The sequence below is a fragment of the Hemitrygon akajei genome, chromosome 5 (genome assembly GCF_048418815.1).
Source record: "Hemitrygon akajei chromosome 5, sHemAka1.3, whole genome shotgun sequence".
NCBI classification, from domain to species: Eukaryota; Metazoa; Chordata; class Chondrichthyes; order Myliobatiformes; family Dasyatidae; genus Hemitrygon; species Hemitrygon akajei.
Window position 1 is genome coordinate 39,777,376 of NC_133128.1, and position 13,661 is coordinate 39,791,036.

The 13,661-nt window shown below is 42.0% G+C and overlaps 1 protein-coding gene across 1 annotated transcript in view; it reads left to right on the top strand.

Annotated features, from left to right (window-relative positions):
- Positions 1 to 13,661, top strand: part of LOC140727659 (uncharacterized) — a 44,785-nt gene that overhangs the window by 8,639 nt on the left and 22,485 nt on the right. Inside the window, exon 2 of the mRNA XM_073045297.1 lies at positions 12,911 to 13,037. The gene's annotated coding sequence lies outside the window, so the exon portion shown is untranslated. The remainder of the gene's footprint in view (positions 1 to 12,910; positions 13,038 to 13,661) is intronic.

The following is a 13,661-nucleotide window of genomic DNA, read 5'->3' on the forward strand; positions in this document are numbered from 1 at the left end:
TAAGTGAGCAATAAACAAAGAGAAGATAGATTATGAAGATAAACCAGCACAAAATATAAAAAACAGATAGTAAAGTTTTTATATTTATATAAAGCAGAAAAGGGTGGCCAAAATGAATGTAGATCCTTTGGAAGACAAGAAGGGAGAATTGATATTGGGTAATGAGGAAATGGCTGAGGCTTTGAATGACTATTTTGTGTCAGTCTCCATGGTGGAGGACACATCTAACATTATGAAGAGAGATGATATAGATGCCATGGGAGGTGAGGAACTCAATACAATAGCTATCACTAAAGAGGTAGCACTGAGCAAACTTGTGGGCCTAAAGATAAACAAGTTCCCTGGTCCTGATGGAATGCATCCCAGGGTATTGAAAGAGATAGTTACAGTTGAGGCTTTGGTGATAATTTACCAAAATTCTCTGGACTCTGGGCAGGTCCCAGCAGATTAGAAGAAGGCAAATGTCACACCACTGTTCAAAACAAGATGTAGGCAAAAGGCAGGTAACTATAGGCCAGTTAGTTTAACATCTGTAGTTGGGAAAATGCTTGAAGCTATCAATAAAGAAGAAATAGCAAGGCATCTGGAAAGAAATGGATCCATCAGGCAGATGCAGCATGTGTTCAGCAAAGGCAGGTCCTGATTGACAAACTTACTGGAGTTCTTTGAAGATATAACAAGTTTAGTGGATAGAGGGGAACAGATGGACATTATTAAGACTTATCCATAAGATAAGGATGCATAGAGTTGGGGGTGATGTATTAGCATGGATAGAGAACTAGGATACGTCTACACTGGACAGGATAATTTTGAAAACGCTGGTTTTTGCGTCCACACTAGGCATTTTTAAAAATATCTCTGTCCACATAAAACGGATATTTCGGTGAATTTCCTACTACTGTGCATGCGCAGGACACATCTACTGAAAACAAGTGACATGTTTGGTGCCGAATCTTGCCGTGAAAGACGGTGCATGTTTGTTCAGTTACAGACTAGAAAAACTTAAATGACGGACAGCTATTGGGTCTCGCGCAGGAGGACTTGAAAGTTAAAAAAAAGCAAATACTGGAGCGTATGGAGGCAACCGACAGGGAGTTCATGGACAGTATGACCCAACTGACGACGAACATTGAAAAACTGACAAACTCTGTTGCATTAATAAAGCCCCTTGTTAAATGTATAAAACACGTCTGCATCAGTGTTATCTTGTATTTCCATACAATGTTACATTAGGCTGTTACACATCTATTGTCAGAGAAGTACTTGCATAAATAGGTAAACCACCTGCATACAAGCAAGGACAGAAAACAGGGCAAAGAGAGTATACTTATTCAGTAAGTTATGGGTCAAAGTATTTGGTGAGTACATTTCTAACTCTTCTGGCTTCAGTCTCGTTGCCGTCTGTTCTGAAATTGTTAGGTTTCATTCAAGAAAACAATGAAATAGCGCGCTGCCGTCACCATCTGTTCCGGCACGTCATGACAGTGTTTTTAGATTTCTCCGGTTACCCCATCCACACTGCTCCGGCCAATTCAACGTTTTCAAAATTACACACACTGGAGAGCGTTTCTGAAATTCTCCATTTTTGGGGGACAAAAACACCGTTTTAGTGTGGACGGAGGGTAAAAACAAAGAGAAAAAGCTTTGGTTACCGATTTATCCGGTGTAGTGTGGATGTAGCCTTAGTTAACCAATAGAAAGCAGAGAGTTGGGATAAATGGGTGTTTCTCTGGTTGGCAATCAGTGGTGAGCAGTGTGCCACAGGGTTCAGTGCTGGGCCCACAACTGTTCATGATACTCATTAACGATCCGGAAGAGAGGATCAAGTCTGGTGTATCTAAGTTTGCTGATGACACTAAACTGAATAGAAAAGCAAATTGTGCAGAGGATATGGAGTGTCTACAGAGAGATATCAATAAATTAAGTGAGTGGGCAAGGGTTTGGCAGATGGAGTACAATGTTGGTAAATGCAAGGTCATCCTCTTTGGGAGGAAAAATGTAAGATCAGATAATTATTTAAATGGTAAAAGATTGCGGCACGCTGCTGTGCAGAGGGACTTGGGAGTGCTTGTGCACGAATCACAAGTTGGTCAGCAGTTGCAGCAGGCTATCAAGAAGGCAAATGGAATGTTGGCCTTCGTTGCTAGGGGGATTGAATTTAAGAGCAGGGAGGGTATTTTACAACTATACAGGGTACTGGTGAGGCCGCATCTGGAGTACTGTGTGCAATTCTGGTCTCCTTACTTGAGGAAGGATATACTGGCTTTGGAGGTGGTGCAGAGGAGGTTCACCAGGTTGATTACTGACTGGATTTCAGGATGGGAGGGGATCTTGTAGAAACATATAAAATTATGAAAGGGATAGAGAAGATAGAGGCAGGAAAGTTGTTTTCACTGGTAGGTGAGACTGGAACTAAGGGATATAACCTCAAGATTTGGGAAGAGTAGATTTAGGACGGAGATGAGAAGGAACTGCTTTTCCCAAAGAGTGGTGAATCTGTGGAATTTCCTGCCCAATGAAGCAGTGGAGGCTACCTCAGTAAATATACTTAAGACAAGGTTGGATAGATTTTTTGCATAGTGGTGGAATTAAGGGCCAGGGGGAAAAGGCAGGTAGGTGGAGATGAGTCCATGGTCAGATCAGCCACGATCTTATTGAATGGCGGAGCAGGCTCGACTGGCCAGATGGCCGACTCCTGCTCCTATTTCTTATGTTCTTGCTTTCTTATGTAACACTTACCCAACAGGCTGGTATATGTCTGGGGGAAAAGGAGATCCAGCCACTCACCAACCCCACCTCCCGTACACGCAGGTGCTGTGAGAATCAAGTTTATGCTGCACGCACACACACCATATCAAACTCACACCAGATACCGTTATGGAATACACTTTAAAGATTTTACTAAAAGAGTACTATGCAGTACAGTATATATGAAGGAAAAGAAAATAAAGTAAAAGGCGCCAACTTATCAAAGTTCAGTCAGTTTAGTGCACATCATTGGAGCTCAACCATCGAACCATTCGACCCCTCGTCACTTTCCTCCGACCTCCACGTCCTCGCACCTGGGACCACCCTGGTGGTCGACCGAGCAGTGCAGCGCACGTCCACCTTCCTCAGCGTCTTCTTCCCGACTCCCCTGAAAAGACCGCGAAAACCCCCAAGCTTCGAGCCCCACAAGACAAAATAACATTCCCCCATTGGTTAACAAATGAACACAATCCCCATATCAGCAAGTCCAAAGCTAAACAACTGCGAGAGAAAACACTTATCAGAAATAAAAGCACTCCTACTCTAGCAAACCAAAGAAGCCATTTTGATACATATACAGTACATTGTACACTTATACAGTTTGAACTTGTTGCTTTTTGTTTTCACACCTCTTGAGCAATTCTCACCTGCAAGTAAGAGAAAGCAAAGCTTTTGGCAGGTGTGAACAACCAACTACTCAGATCAAATTCCTGTCAAAGTGTATGTGGTATGTGGAGCAGTTGTGTACGCTTGTGTAGTTAGAATGCCGCTTGTGGAGGTCTGTGTTAAGCCAGATCATGTGCAGGGCTTCTGCTGAACACGGCAAACAGAGAGTGTCAGAGATAACTGGCAAGTCCAGTAACCTAAAAAACCAGAGCCATTTGGCCCATCACTCTACTCCTCCATTCCACCATGGCTGACTTATTATCCTTCTCAAACCCATTCTTCCTTTTCCCCATAACCTTTGATGCCCCGACTAATCAAGAACCTATCAACCTCTGTTTTAAATGTACCCAATTCATTGCCTCCAGATCCATCTGTGGCAGTGAATTCCATGGATACATTACCCTCTGGCTAATGAAAGTCCTCCTCATCACCGTGCTAAAGTGATGTCCCTATAATCCAGGGTTCCCAGTCTTATTTACGCCATGGACCGTACATTAACTGAGGGGTGGGATAGGAACTCCTGCTCTATTTTGAGACTCTGCCCTCTGGTCCTAGGTTCCCCCACTATAGGAAACACCTTCTCTACATCCACTCAATCCAGGCCTTCCAATATTCAACCGGTTTCAATGAGATTTCCCCACCCTCCCATTCTTCTAAACTCTAGTGAGTACAAGCCCAAAGCTGTCAAACACTTCACATACGTTAACCCTTCATTCCCAAAATGATTCTTATGAACCTCTTCTGGACCTTCTCCAATTCCAGCACATCTTTTCTTAGATAGGTGTCTAATACTGCTCACACAGGTGCAGTCAGCCCGGTGCTTTATAAAGCCTCAGCATTACATCCTTGTTTTTATGTTCTAGTCCTCTCAAAATGAATGCTAACATTGCATTTGCTTTCCTTGCCAATGACTCAACCTGCAAGTTAATCTTTAGGATACCCTGCATGTCCCTTTGCACCTCTGATTTCTGTATTTTCTCCCCATTTAGAAAATAGCTACGCCTTTACGCCTTCTGTCAAAATGCGTGACCATACACTTCCATTTGCCACTACTTTACCCATTCTCCTAATCTGTCTGAGTCCTTCTGCAGACTCTCTGCTTCCTCAACACAAACTTCCCCACCACTTACCTTCGTGTCACCTGCAAACTTGGCAACAAAGACATGACATCCAAATCATTGACATATAACACGAAAAGAAGCAGTCCCAACACTGACCCTTGTGGAACACCATTAGCCACTGGCAGCCAACTAGAAAAGGCCCCTTTTATTCTTACTATTTGCATCTCACTAGCCTTCTATCTATGCTAGTATTTCATATAACCATATAACAATTACAGCACGGAAACAGGCCATCTCGGCCCTTCTAGTCCATGCTAAACACTTACTCTCACCTAGTCCCACTGACCTGCACTCAGCCCATAACCCTCCATTCCTTTCCTGTCCATATACCTGTCCAATTTTGCTTTAAATGACAATACCAAACCTGCCTCTACCACTTCTACTGGAAGCTCATTCCACACAGCTACCACTCTCGGAGTAAAGAAATTCCCCCTCATGTTACCCTTAAACTTTTGCCCCCAAGTCTCAACTCATGTCCTCTTGTTTGAATCTCCCCTACTCTCAATGGAAAAAGCCTATCCACGTCAACTCTATCTATCCCCCTCATAATTTTAATACCTCTATCGTCCCCCCTCAACCTCCTATGCTCCAAAGAATAAAGACCTATCTTGTTCAATCTTTCCCTGTAACTTAGGTGCTGAAACCCAGGTAACATTCTAGTAAATCTTCCCTGTACTCTCTCTATTTTGTTGACATCTTTCCTATAATTCGGTGACTAGAACTGTACACAATACTCCAAATTCAACCTTACCAATGCCTTGTACAATTTTAACATTACATCCCAACTCCTATACTCAATGCTCTGATTTATAAAGGCCAGCATACCAAAAGCTTTCTTCACCACCCTATCCACATGAGATTCCACCTTCAGGGAACTATGCACCATTATTCCTAGATCACTCTGTTATACCGCATTCTTCAATGCCCTACCATTTACCATGTATGTCCTGTTTAGATTATTCCTATCAAAATATAGCACCTCACACTTACCAGCATTAAACTCCATCTGCCATCATTCAGCCCACTCTTCTAACTGGCCTAAATCTCTCTGCAAGCTTTGAAAACCTACTTCATTATCCACAATGCCACCTATCTTAGTATCATCTGCATACTTACTAATCAAATTTACCACCCTATCATCCAGATCATTAATGTATATGACAAACAACACTGGACCCAGTACAGATCCCTGAGGCACACCACTAGTCACTGGCCTCCAACCTGACAAACAGTTATCCATCACTACTCTCTGGCATCTCCCATCCAGCCACTGTTGAATCCATTTTACTACTTCAATATTAATACCTAACGATTGAACCTTCCTAACTAACCTTCCGTGTGGAGACTTGTCAAAGGACTTACTGAAGTTCATATAGACAACATCCACTGCTTTACCCTCATCAACTTTCCTTGTAACCTCTTCAAAAAATTCAATAAGATTTGTCAAACATGACCTTCCATGCACAAATCCATGTTGACTGTTCCTAATCAGACCCTGTCTATCCAAATAATTATCTATACCATCTCTAAGAATACTTTCCATTAATTTACCCACCACTGACGTCAAACTGACAGGCCTATAAATGCTAGGTTTACTCTTAGAACCCTTTTCAAACAATGGAACCACATGAGCAATATGCCAATCCTCTGGCACCATCCCCGTTCTCTAATGACATATGAAATATTTCTGTCAGAGCCCCTGCTATTTCTACACTAACTTCCCTCAAGGTCCTAGGGAAAATCCTGTCAGGATCCGGAGATTCATCCACATTTATATTCCTTAAAAGTGCCAGTACTTCCTCCTCTTTAATCGTCATAGTTTCCATAACTTCCCTACTTGTTTCCCTTACCTTACACAATTCAATATCCTTCTCCTTAGTGAATACCGAAGAAAAGAAATTGTTCAAAATCTCCCCCATCTCTTTTGGCTCCACACGTAGCTGTCCACTCTGATTCTCTAAGGGACCAATTTTATCCCTCACTATCCTTTTGTTATTAATATAACTGTAGAAACCCTTTGGATTTATTTTCACCTTACTTGCCAAAGCAACCTCGTATCTTCTTTTAGCTTTTCTGATTTTTTTCTTAAGATTCTTCTTACATTCTTTATATTCTTTGAGCACCTCATTTACTCCATGCTGCCTATATTTATTGTAGATATCTCTCTTTTTCCTAACCAAGTTTCCAATATCCCTTGAAAACCATGGCTCTTTCAAATTTTTAACCTTTCCTTTCAACCTAACAGGAACATAAAGATTCTGTACCCTCAAAATTTTACCTTTAAATAACCTCCATTTCTCTATTACATCCTTCCCATAAAACAAATTGTCACAATACATTCCTTCTAAATCCTTCCGCATCACCTCAGAGTTAGCCTTTCTCCAATCAAAAATCTCAACCCTGGGTCCAGTCCTATCCTTCTCCATAATTATATTGAAATTATTTCTCCTGTAATACCATTGGTTTTTATCTTGATAAGCTACCTCATGTGCAGCACCTTATTAAAGGCCTTTTGAAAATCCAAGTAAGCAACATCCACTGATTCTCCTTTGTCTATCCTGCCTGTTATTTCCTCAGAGAATTCCAACAGATTTGCTGGGCAAGACTTCTGCTTAGGGAAACCATGCAGACTTTGGCCTGTCTTATCTAGTGCCTTCAATTACTCTGAAATCTTATTCCTAATAATTAACTCAAACATCTTCCCAGCCACTAATGTCGAGCTAATTGGCCTATAATTTCCTTTCTTTTCTCTCCTTCCCTTTTTAAACAGTGGAGGAATGCAATTTTCCAGTACTCTGGAACCATTCCAAAATATAGTGATCCTTGGACGATCACTACAAATGCCTCCACAATTTCTTCAGCTATCTCTTTCTGAACCCTGGGATGTGGTCTATCTGGTTCAGGGGACTTATCTCCATCAGACCATTCCGATTCCCAAGCATTTTCCCCTTTAGTAATAGCAGCTATGCTCACTTCTGCTCCTTGACACTCTCTTTAAAGGAACTTGATGGACATTTCAGGTCAGGAATATAAAATTACAAACAGTATCAGAAAGAGGTCCACTTCTTCCTCACTGCCACGTTCTTCATGATCTTAATTTTTCTTGACTCCTTTAATAACTGGAAATCTATTAATCACTCTTTTGAATGAACTTCACAGCAGTCTCCACAACCCTCTGGAGTTGAGAATTTCATCACTCTCTGCCTGAAGTTTCTCTGCATCTCACACCCAAACAGAGTCCCCTTTTGTTCAGAGTCTGTACCTCCCTGCTCCTAGATCCTCAGCCGTGAGAAATATTTTCCAGCAACCAGCCTAACTTACCCTTCAGTAACATTTTAAGTTTCATGAAGATCTCTTCTCATCTACAACCTACTCTCTACTCAATCTCTCCTTACACGTCAAGTCCACCATCTCTGAAATCAGTTTACTGAAACACTTCTGCATTCCCTCAGTGGCAACTATGTCCTTTCTCACCAAGGCCTATATAATTATATTAAAGCTCCCTCATTCCTACATTCAAATCCTCACATGAACACTTGTCATCCCATTGGCTTGTTGGAATTGAATATTCAGCCACCTGTGTACAAGCACCTTAGAATATTAACAACACTGTCTCTCACCACTTAATAAATATATGTTTCTATTCCATGCATGATTCAATGAGTATGATTTCGCATTGTTTTCCTCAAAATATTCTCTCAGACATGTTTTCACCCACTCTTTCATTTTGTGTACATCCCCTCGATGTCTCTATGTCCTCCTTCCTAGGCACAGTCCAACCTTGCTTTGTATCATCACGTCATTGGAAATGTGATAACTGGTGCCCTCAGCTAAATTGCTGACATGGATTGTTAATAGCTGGTACCCTCTCACCTCAGTCTTTCTCTCTCCTCCGCTCTGCCATCCGGCAGAATTTACTAAAGCTTCAGAGTGCTTATAACTCAAGGACAGCTTCTATTCCACTCCTGAATGGCTCTCTTATTCATGGTCTCGATCTCCCAATCTTCGCGGCCTTGCCCTTCATTTATCTGCCTACGCTACGCTTCCTCTGTAACTTTAACACACCATTCTGTTACTTTTTCTTCTTCCTTTTGTACTAGCTTCATGTACTTATGCATGGCTACTCTCTTTACGAAGGGAGGAAGGCAAAAGAAAGGACATTATAGGCCACACGAGTGAATCTGCAGATGCTGGAAATAAATAAAAACACAAAATGCTGGCAGAACTCAGCAGGCCAGACAGCATCCCTTGACCATCCCATGTTACTTCACTCCTGATGAAGGGTTTCGGCCCAAAACGTCGTCACTACCTCCTCCCATAGATGCTGTCTGGCCTGCTGAGTTCTGCCAGCATTTTGTGACATTATAGGCCAGTTAGTCTAACCTCAATGGTTGGGAAAGCGTTGGAGTCTGTAATTAAGGATGAGTTTTCGAGGTACTTGGAGGCTAATGGTAAAATAAGTGAAAGTCAGCATGGTTTCTGTGAAAGGAAATCTTGCCTGACAAATCTGTTGTAGTTCTTTGAGGAAGTAACAAACAGGGTGGAAAAGGGTGAGGCATTGTCAACAGTTTTGGGCCCCATATCTCAGAAAGGATGTGTTGTCATTGGAGAGAGTCCAAAGGAGGTTCATGAGGATGAATCCAGGAATGAAGGGGTTAACATATGAGGAACATTTGCCAGCTTTGGACCTGTATTCACTGAGATTTAGAAGAATATGTGGGGATATCATTGAAACCTACCGAATGTTGAAAGGACTAGATAGGGTGGATGTGGAGAGGATGTTTCCTCTTGTTGGGGTATCCAGAACTAGAGGGCACAGGCTCAACATTGAGGAGTGACTTTTTAGAACAGAGGTAAGGAGGAAATTTTTTTAGACAGAGAGTAGTAATTCTGTGGAATGCTCTGCCACAGACTGCGGTGGAGGCCAAGACCGTGCGTATATTTAAGGTGGAAGTTGATCATTTTCTGATCTGTCAGGACATCAAAGGATACGGCAAGAAGGCAGGTGTATGGGGTTGAGTGGGATCCGAGATCAGCCATGATGGAATGGCGGAGAAGACTCGATTGGCTGAATGGCCTAATTCTGCTCCTATGTCTTATGTCTGACTAGCAGGCGAGCAAAAGCTTTTTATTGTATTTCAGCTCATAATAAATAAAATTACCAATTACCCAAATACAGATATCTGTGATACCCCATTAGTCACCCCCTGATCTGCTTAGTCCTACTCATGTCCTTCTGTCCAATAATTAATTTTCATACAACAGTGTTTTCTAACTGGGCTGTTCCTTTGTGGAACTTTGTTAAAAGCTTTCTGAAAATTCAGATATACCAAATTCTCCAGACACACCCTCCCCCCTCCACCCCACCCCATCTATTCTACTGGTCACAGCCACAAGGAATAAGCTCGCTGGTAGATTAAGGGGCTGCTGTAAATTACCTTCTGTAGGAGAATCAGGGTGAAGTTGACCAGCATTTGCAAGAGTAGCTCACAGAAGGTGACTGCTTGAGGAAGATGCTTTGTAGCCTGTCAAGCTAATGGGCTGAATGATTTCCTTTGATTTCACAAGAAATGATGAAAAATATAATGAAGGACAACAGATTAGCCAGGCATGATTTTCTTTCCATGAATCAATGCCCAACCATTTTCTACCACTGACCTTTCATTAGAATCCACTGTTACTGCTTGTGTCACCTCTTCTCACTGCCATTTCATCTATCTTTAGGGGTCTGATGGAGATGGGAAGTCTCTTGGGCTTGCTGACATGCAGATCCTTCTTGCAGTTATCAATATACTTGATGTCAGGCTGGTGAATGTTGGGCCTATTCCACCACGGTGACCAGTTAGGCCATGCCCTCTTTTCAGCCTTGGTTGAGAAGATGCACTTTCTCCAGCGGCAATCCTATGGGAAGATCAGATCCTCTAACAGCTGGAGCCCTGAAATTAGTTAATAATAGTTGACTTTAGTGTGCAATCTGACTTTACACATGCCAGTGAATATGATTTATTATTCAACTGTACACATGCTCTTGTAAAAGGTGCGGACACATAAATCACATCGCAAACTGCTGGAAGCTATACGTGCACAGTTATTTTGCACATGTTTTTAATGGACTTGGCAACTGCTAGCAAAATGTCTCCCTGAGCCCTGCAGATCACAGCCCAGGAAACGGAAGTGGATCAAATATATGCTGTTTTATGTCCTGTGGATTCTTCCAACCCTTCTAACCGACAGTAAATAAAAATAGCATTTAGTGCAATCAAAATACAATTTCTAAAAATATTCCTGTAGGCTGCAATTATAGCAATAGCAAAACCATTACATCATTACAGCATTTGTGATCCGCCTTAGAGCATCTTGAAAAACTTCCTGTTTGAGGAGGGTTTTTGCTTATCTGGCATCAGTTGCACTGTTTCATGCAATGTATGTATGCCTTTGATCTTTATTTAAGCCATGTAAAATAAAAAAGTTAAAGTAAACCTATTATCAAAGTATGTAAATGTCTCCATGTATTTTCTTGATTCATTTTCTTGCAGGCATTCACTATAGAACTGAGAAATACAATAGAATCTTTGAAAATCTACATGTGAACAAAGACTGACAAACAACCAATGTGCAGAAGAAGATCAAAGGTTCATGTTACACACACACGCACAAAGTATATACTGAGAACATGAGTTGTTGTAGAGTCCTTGAAAGTATATCCGTTAGTAGTGGAATTAGTTCAGAGTTGAGATGAGTAAAGTTATCCACACCAGTTCAGAAACTAAGGAATAAAGACGAAGGATGTAATAATATTAACCAGACCTCACTATAAATGAATTGCTAAGAAATGTACTGTATGTCCCCAAGCCGAGTGAGACACTGCCCTGAGTTTGGTGGCCACCCCTTGTCTTCTCTTGTAGCTAAATGATTCTCCATTGGTTCATGAATTGGAAGCTTGCTCTGTAAAATCTCTTCCAAAAGCACACCTAGAGCTGAGCCGATCCACTCAGTGTTTGTCCTTAAACTCTGGCCATCCAGCCTCTCACAAACCAGCATGAGGCAAGAACTGAATTACAGTCCGTTTCGAGCTGCTGCAGATTTCATGTCTACTTGATCAACAAAGTGTTGGGTGTGCATCTGGATTAAAAAAAACATTCGTAGTAATGTAGAAATCTACAGTACATTACAGGCCCTTCAGCCCACAATGCTGTGCCGACCATGTAACCTACTCTAGAAACTGCCCAGAATTTCCCTATCGCATAGCCCTCTATTTTTTCTAAGCTCCATGTATCTATCTAAGAGTCTCTTTAAAGACACTATTGTATCCGCCTCTACCACCTTCGTTGGCAGTGCATTCCACGCACCCACCACTCTCCGTGTGAAAAACTTACCTCTGACGTCCCCCTTGTACCCACTTCCAAGCACTTTAAAACTATACCCCCTCATGCTAGGCGTTTCAGCCCGGGGATAAAGCCTCTGACTATCCACACGATCAAAGCCTCTCATCATCTTATACACCTCTATCAAGTCACCTCTCATCCTCCGTTGCCCCAAGGAGAAAAGGCCAAGTTCATTCAACCTATTCTCATAAGGCATGCTCTCCAATCTAGGTAACATCCTTGTAAATCTCCTCTTCACTCTGTCAAACAACAAAATAAAATTCATGTTAGTAGGTTGACTATGGTGATTATTTGTAGAACAACTTAAGGCCATTTACTTCATGGTTGATGATTAATTAGGACTGAACTATTCTGGAGCCTGTTTTTGACAACTAGTTTATATTTATCATTTATATTTATCAATGATACTTTATATTGATTTGGATTTCAAAATAACACTGGTGTGTAGTTGGAGACTTTCAGCAAGGATTTTTTGATGAATGTCTACATAGCCAGATGACTAGACAAGCTGGTAAATGTGGAAATAGCGTAAATGTCAGAGTTCATGAAGAAAGGTAATTTTATTAAAGAATGAGAGGCAGGGTTTAAGGGTCAGCACAACATTGTGGGCTGAAGGGCCTTTACTGTGCTGTACTATAACTATGTAACTATAACTAATAAATGCAGAAAGTTTAGGAAGCACTTAACAGGTTAGACAGCATCTGTGAATAGAGGAATCAGTCTCTTGTTTTAATTCAATGTCCCTTCACTACTTCTGTTGAAAAGGTATTAAAGTCAAATGTCAGCTTTCCTCTCCACAGGTGCTATCTGGCCTGTTGAGACTTTCCAGAATTTTCTGCTGATACTTCAGGTTCCACCATCAGTATTTGGCACTTTCTGTCGAGGACCTATGGCTGTCAGCTAGCTATTTTGGACATTGGTAGCTGCACAATCACCATCTTTGCCAAAAGGACGGAAATAATAGCTCCATTTTCTTTTTCATCTGCACAGCCAGGGGACAACTTCCAGCCTTCTTGTGGAGGAAAAGGGGAAGAGCTGCTGTTTAACTTAAAGAAGAACTCCCTAGCCCGTACATAAGCCAGGGGTGCAGAGATGAGAATCACAGAGTAGCTTCTGGGTAAGTATTGCCTGTTGGGCATCATTTCACTGTGGGGGCAACTCTGATCATTAGTGCGTCAGATGCAGATTGGTGCAGAGATAGAAAACACACACAAACACACACACACACACTCACACACACACACACACACACACACACACACACACACACACACATGCACACACAACGTGCTGGAGCAATGCAGAAGGTCAGGCAGCATCTATGGAGGGGGAGAATCAGTCAAACTTTTATGCCAAGATCATTCATCAGAACTGGAAAGGAAGGGGGAGAAACCAGAATAAGATGGTGGGAGGAGGGGAGGAGCTAACGAAGCTGGGAGGTGATAGGCGGCGAAGATGAGAGTGTGGGAAGGAAAACGAAGGTGGGAGGTGATAGGTGGCGAAGATGAGAGTGTGGGAAGGAAAACGAAGGTGGGAGGTGATAGGTGGTGAAGATGAGGATGTGGGAAGGAAAACGAAGGTGGGAGGTGATAGGTGGCGAAGATGAGGATATGGGTAGGAAAACGAAGCTGGGAGGTGATAGGTGGTGAAGATGAGGGAATGGGTAGGAAAACGAAGCTGGGAGGTGATAGGTGGTGAAGATGAGGATGTGGGAAGGAAAACGAAGGTGGGAGGTGATAGG